General features: G+C 35.9%; 1 long non-coding RNA gene across 3 annotated transcripts in view; it reads right to left on the bottom strand.

Annotated features, from left to right (window-relative positions):
* The window catches only part of LOC112950119, a 72513-nt gene extending 71992 nt beyond the window's left edge, over positions 1-521 (bottom strand). For all 3 annotated transcript variants that reach the window (XR_003249955.1, XR_003249954.1, XR_003249956.1), the window contains exon 1: positions 442-521. This is a non-coding gene — a long non-coding RNA (uncharacterized LOC112950119). The remainder of the gene's footprint in view (positions 1-441) is intronic.
* Between the last annotated feature and the right edge of the window lie 6638 nt (positions 522-7159).

Below are 7159 nucleotides of genomic sequence, written 5' to 3'. Positions count from 1 at the left end.
GTTATTCTTATCCTAGAAGAATAAAACAAGCATTGAGCTAATAGCAGGGTCACCCAGACTCCCAAAGAAGCTCTGCATCTTAAAAGCAGTAATCTTAAAGGTCAGCTGAAAAAAATGCACAGAAATGCTAATATTGTCTTTAAAATTGTACTGTAAAGAAAATAAAGACATGCATACCAAATGACTCATGCCTTATAAACTAATAATTTTTAAAAGTCCACATACAAAATGCAGTGAAATTAGTCACCCTGTAAGAATAAAAGCTCCTTTTGTGACATAATTCATTTTCTTAAAAAATAAAGCTGGAGTGACTTAAACGAACACTCTCTCAAAGGTTAAATAAATTGTAATGCCATAGAATTACTGGTGTTTCAAACATTTAAAGGTCAGTTACTTTTTTTTTTTTCATTATATTTAAGCTTATCTTGTTATTTCCCTCACCTAAGAAAGTTTTGGAAGGTCCATTTTGACATGGTAACACTGTTGGAAGGGCAGCTCTAGGCCAAACAAGGTGGGTGGTACGAGTTGCTTTCTCTCTGTCAAGCCAGCATCAGCACGAGCCTACATGCACATATAGCAAGAAGGAATGATAAAGATTTGATCTCAGTAAAACTGTGCCAAGAAAAATGTTATGCCCAAGGTAGCACACACCAGCCTTAGGTTTTTGCCACATAAAGAAAAATTTTGATCTAAATTAGACATTTAGTGGTCAGGATAAAAAGTATTTTTAAGTCCTGGCACCCTCTTTTATCTATGAAGTATCAATATATGTACATTTTAGAAGATCACATGAATTATCTTTGATCATTTTTGACTAATAATGGGAAGATGTTTACTTTGTGGAAACTGCTAACCTACAAATAGAAGAAAACAACTGGTAAAATTGTTGTTTGGCAACAACAACAATCATTGCCAAACTGTTGGCAACAAAACGGCATATCATCAATACACCATTTAAGTGGTCCTAGCACATAAAGTTTTAGGTAGAAAGCACTTATGATCTTCACTGTCTCTCCCTCTACTAGACAAATTTTGTTTTGATCACTTACCTTTGCAGGAACAGCTCCTCCTGCTGTGTTAAAATAAACTCTTTCAGAAATTCCTATCCATGTTGGCCTATTTATCAACAGGTAACAGACCAATTAATTCAAATACCTTCACCTATTGTGAGGTAGAATCAATATATATTTAAAATATTGTAACAGATGTTATTTTCATTATCACTATTGAAGCGTGACATGTAACAGCTTGTCCAAATCGATTTTCAAATAATCTTTGACAGAAAGATGGTTCCTCATATCCTTCATGCACATCCCTCCCTGAGTGCGTTTTGAAATGTTACATTTTATTCTCAGTATTTGTGGTATCTTATCCCTCCTTTTCATGTTCTGTTGTTATACATATTAAACTTATTGACTTATTGCTACCTACAGTGGATAACTGTATGGAAACAGTATATAAATTATTATAAATTACAGATTTATAATAGATTCTTTTTCATTCCTGAGAACCTAGGATTTAGAGGGTTGAGAGGAAGGGAAGGAATCTTAAGTAAAAGAAAAAGAATGAAAAGAGAAAACAACATTTCAGTGACATGAAAACATAGCATTAGGTGATATAAAGAAAAAAAAATAGACTGATAAATAAATTAAAGGAAAGGGAGTATTTTTAGGAAGCACTTATTTTGGCCTTTGGAATAACTGAATGTTTTTTTTTTTTTTGATTTTGCACATTTCATGTAAGCTCTCTTTAAAAAAAAATCAAGATTATTTTTCTTTATAATTTAAGTTAAAAACTATATGTTCTCTCCATTGCCTTTTTTTAATATAAGATATAAATGTAAAAGTTATTAAACGCATCTGAGAAAACAGGAAAATGCAGGAAATAAATTCAATTAAGTATTCAGATGCATACAATTTAAAATAATAAATTCASTTCATTTTCTAGTTCWTTTTCATTTTTCTCCAAGAAAAATGAAATTTCTCCTGCTTTGTGAATCTAAGATATTTTAAAGTGRTCAGCAAGCTGAATAATTTGAACTTCGCTACCTCAGATTTGTACCTTGAGTGTATTGAGTTACACTTTGTATATTCTGGGTTCTGTTTTCCTTCTCTAAAGTAAACGTTTGAGTAGAGATATGGCCTAGGGTTGTCTTATCCTAATAGTGAGGACAAAAACAGCAGCATATTCTCCCTTAAGACTTAAAACTCAATAAAGAACAAAATTCTTTCATTCTGGAATCTGCATAATGCTTTAACTACCATCACATTAACCATTGATTAAATGTTTGAGAAAACTGTAATTTGGAACCTTCTCAGTGACAGGTGCAGCCTAATGTTTTTGTGTTACCAGTTTATGACCCAGTCTGTGTAACAGGAAGGCAAATATAGTAACAAATACACTGTATATTGGTATTTTCATGACTTAAATATAAAAATATATTTATTATTTATAATAGCATCCCATTACAAATAGAAATGAACACTGTTCTTCTAAAATGATGCACAAATAATATAATAACAAAAGAAAGATCTTGAACATCTGACAATAAAAACTGACATGGTGACTATGAGCAAACATACATAAACAAGCCAAATGAAGCTTTCACAAAGAAAGAATTTTGATTAAATGGTGATCATCAGGAAATGAAGTTACTTAAGCTCTGCTGCAGCAAAAGAAACCTTTATTTTACTCTCCCTCCTGCCTCCACGGCATACTGGAGATCAACTAGAAAAGACAAATCCAAGATCACCTGAATCGCTTAGGAACAGTGGAAGACTTTTCTATCTAGAAAGAAACCTATAAAAATCACTTTAATTTGAAGAGATTCATGTTTCACAATCTGCTAGTCAACTCAGAGAGGAGAGGTTGCATGTTACCACTTCTCCACTTGGAATTTCCTAAATATGTTATTTCCATGGGAATTTCATGTTTAACACCCCACTGAATAAAACAGCAAAGAATGGTTATCTACTAAATTGTAGGTTTTGTAGTGTTAAGAAACAAAGAAAGCTGAGCAACTCTCCAAAGAATGCTCTGTAATATCTACAATCATTTCAGCAAAAAAAGCAGTATTCTCTAAAAGAATTTATTATACAAGTAGCTATAAAGAAAATAACATTGAGAGTCGGACTATATTTCAGGATCTAAAGAGCGTGATCCTGTGCAACATGCTCTAGGTAACTCTGCTTGTGCAGGGCGGTTGGACTAGAGGTGCCTTACAACCTCAACCTTTTGTAATTCTGTGTAACCATTATTGGGTTACAGGGGTATTTTCTCATTCTACCAAAGCTTTTTTCCTATTTCAGTCATARGGAATTTAACCTGCCTTAGGGTTATAGGATCATGCTATAAGATAGAGGGTTTTTTTTAGAAATCCAATTTTTTGATGGTAAGAATACTTTCAGCTATTCAGGGAAGACAAAAAACAATTGCATTGCAAGAAACCTTGCATCTGACCAAAATCATACCACTACTATTTTGTTACTATCTCCTTTGAAGTTAGTCACCTAGGACTGAAATTAAATGCTGCTGCTTTATTAAAGAAATGCTACAAATCAAATGTCAAGCATATGTGCACAATTAAAATTAGTATTATCAACACTGTGCTAGTAGTGCTGAGCTCAGAGCTGTTGATTAATTAACCACTCAGTAATGTGTAAGCTGTGGAGTGAAGCCACCACAAAGGGGATCTTCCATTGCTGCTGCTACGGCACAACAGAACATGGTCTCTGTACACAGGGCAACCTGTAATTGCTTGATTAAACAAACAAAGCAAAAACTGTGGCACTCACAATGTCTTAAGCTCAGAAATAAAAGGAACAGGCAATTATGCCAGCAGCCATCTCTATTCACCACAGTCAGAGTGAAAAAATTGCTTCTTCGGTTCCGGTTCAACATCGCAACGTTTGACATACCAGAAGCATACTAATATTTCCCACCTTTTTTCATTTTGATTTTTGCACAGGAAAAATAAGCAAGCTTTAAGAATCACTGCACTGGTTATCACATGCATTAGTATGTCCCTGCTGTGTACTTTGAACTAATAATGAAACAATTGCTTTGTGTATGTTCACACCAAATACAAGATGAACCCTTTTTCTCTCTATTATAGCTCCAAGAGAAAGAACAAAGAGAAAAAAGAGAATTTTTTGAGCTTACAGAATTAAGCATCTTAGCTAACTAAAAGTACTTTCGTTATTAATTACAGATATATTCCTTAATGTATTTTTCCAAAATTAATAATGCAAGCAAGATACCCTAAGGACAATAATTTCAGAAATACAGACCAATCAATTTTGTGTAATGCATAATATGCTTCTAAGAGCAAGAACAGTGTAATTTTACAGCTCACACACTACAGGCAGACTGATGCCATTTTCAGAAATCCAAATGCAAGTTCAGTGTAATGAGTCAACTCTCTGCAATTTAACATAATCGCCCCTGTTTACACTGTCTGCAGGTTTGGACGTGTTTAATATGAGGGATATATCTTGAAACTGTCTCTACCTTTGCATATAAGGTTACTGTACTTATAGTGCAAATGGACAGTCATTACACATGTGGCAGTCGTATAAAAATGGAGAGTCTCAGCGAGGGTGGACCCTCAGTCAAATTAGAAACAGAAATCAGTTCAAGGAAGTTGGAATATTGTCCTTCCCTTTGGAAAACATACTAACACCTCATTTCCATTCCAGGTCCTAATTATTAAGCCATGTTTCTCTGATGCAATTCCACAGATAAGGAGGTTTGTCTTCTATCACAGAATGTCACAGAGTCGAGAACATTCTTTTGCCATATGATACTACAGAGAAGCTTCCCGATGAGGAAGAAGTGTCCTGACTTTCCAATCTGGAAATGAAGTCTGGGAAAAGAACTAATTGAGTTTATAAAATCAGGAATATTGCTAGAGAACTAAGAAATCAAAATTAAGAACAAAAAATTAGCCTAATGAATGTAGCCTTATTGTCCTCTCCCAACACATAAACCAGTTAGATTTCTGTCTTGCTTTCTTGGAATCAAGATAAAAATATAAGCTTTCAAGGGACAGTGCAGCTAAACTTTCACAATCACTGCAAGGTCCTGCCTGTCTTTTACTGACTTGYGCAGCAGGCTCTGTCCTGTAATACACACTCAAGTAATTTCACTCCTAGAGTAACTTTCCTGAGCTGAAGCATCTGCAGGATTGGGCCAATTGTCAGTCATTTCCATCTTCTTCATAAATCTCTACACATTGAAAAGCCACCCCTCAGCTTCTTTGCATGTTAATATTATGCCTTCAGCTGAATGGAAATGTATTCTTCCCAGCACTGTCACAGTTGCATATCTTTAATTTTAAGTAGGTAGACTTTTAATTCTGAACCACCATATTGGCTAATGGCTGCTGGGTCTTTTCATACTGTTTTTCTCATGTATAGCTACTCTACTGCCATTACTATTCCAAATCTTCCATTGCTAGTTACAGTATGAAATTATCTTGGAAAAGAAACTTATGGATTGAGCCAAATTTAAGTAGGCATTTCTGTAATACATTCAAATTTGCTTAATACCTTCGGCCCTACTTCTAATCCTTAACTTCARTTAAACTCATTGCTTTCCATTTACAACCATATACTTAGAATTTTGTTTTAGAATCAAAAAATGGGTCTGAAAGGCAGCCAGCAAGTCTGAGGGTCTGATATTAAGCTTGACAGATGTGTTTATAAATATGTTTACCTTTAAAATGCCAGGAGTTACCAGAATGAGATGCATCTTGGTGAACTCCATCTCTATAAAGAAATGCAGAAACAAGCTTACTACAAACCTGTAACATTTTTACACACTTTAGAGGGAGAGGAAAGGCAAAAACTGAAAATCATAGTGTTATTAAATTTATGAGCTGACCCATTCCTTCCCATTAAAAGTACCTACACTGATCAATTTGCAAGCTTGCTTTCTTCAAATTTCGAAACTAGGCATTTCTCCTAAAAAACTTAGGCAAAAGGCAAAGAAGTAAAAAACTTGGTTCACGGGGTTCCTGGAAGTAGACTCTGCAAGCTTATTCATCTACTCGGCACTTAATAAGAAATCTGGTTAGAAACATACAAGTATGCACAGAGTTCTAGAGCATAAAGCTGAAATCTGAAAGAAACTGATCATCCACAGACCTCTTGGGCTGATAGCCTGCTCGCTTATAAAGAGCATTCAAACAAATGCATCTTGAAAGGAAAATCCTTCATTATATCCCTGATATTGTGGTTCCTCCATGTCCGTCCTGCAGTTGCTCACATTTCTCATTCTCAGCAAAGTTGCCAGGGATTTAAGGATTCACTCAGAAGTAAAGCCAGGCAGCTTACAGTTCAGGTCTTTATGGTCTCTGAACAAGGCTGTAAGAGACAAGCTCTAAGGTGCCACATTGTAACTGTGACTCATGGCAGCTGTCAAGAGGCTCTTCTGCTCCTTTCAGAGCTCTAGCTCAGGCTCACCTGTTTCACTGGGAATTTGAACAAATTGGAGGTACTTACGGAGTGAAGTATCAGCCTGGGCTGAAAAGCGACAACTAAGAGCAGCACCTCCAAGCAGAATTTGACATTGGCCACCCATCACTTAAGAGCAGTATATGCTGTTTGAGCACGTCTTTTCTGTAGTACCCCACTGGGAAACAAACATGTTGACAGGGAAAATGGAGAGAAAACTTCCACAGAGGCAGGTACCAGGTTCATTCAGGACCGAGTGCTGAACCAAGAGCCTTGACAGGCTGTGTAAATAGATCAGATCCAGTTGAGGCTCCGGTCAAAACTGAGCCTGTGACTTGTCACCAATGCTGTTACTTGCCTATGCTCTAAGGAAGAGAGATGCAGAATACAAGATGAGACTCAAATATAGCATCATACATAAGCTACAGAGCACTTTTGAAAAGGGTAACACTGGTCTAGATGTAAAATGGAGGACTCGAGCTTAGACTGCTAGCACAGAACGGGAACAACTCTTGCCTAGTAGATTTTTAGTGTTTCTGAAGATCGCTGTTGCCAAATCTGAACTAAGCTAGCTTGAAAGACCTACCTTCTCAAGAGGGTAAGGTACCTCACACACCACAGTTTCTACTGTTCTTTTTGCTAAGAGGCCTGATGATAAAACTGTGCCTGAGAATAACCTTCCTGCACAAGTAACAGATGCCAGA

This window comes from Nothoprocta perdicaria, unplaced genomic scaffold (assembly GCF_003342845.1).
Source record: "Nothoprocta perdicaria isolate Ctin4 unplaced genomic scaffold, notPer1 scaffold_31, whole genome shotgun sequence".
In the NCBI taxonomy this organism is placed as follows: domain Eukaryota; kingdom Metazoa; phylum Chordata; class Aves; order Tinamiformes; family Tinamidae; genus Nothoprocta; species Nothoprocta perdicaria.
This window is presented reverse-complemented; position numbering and strand designations above follow the sequence as displayed.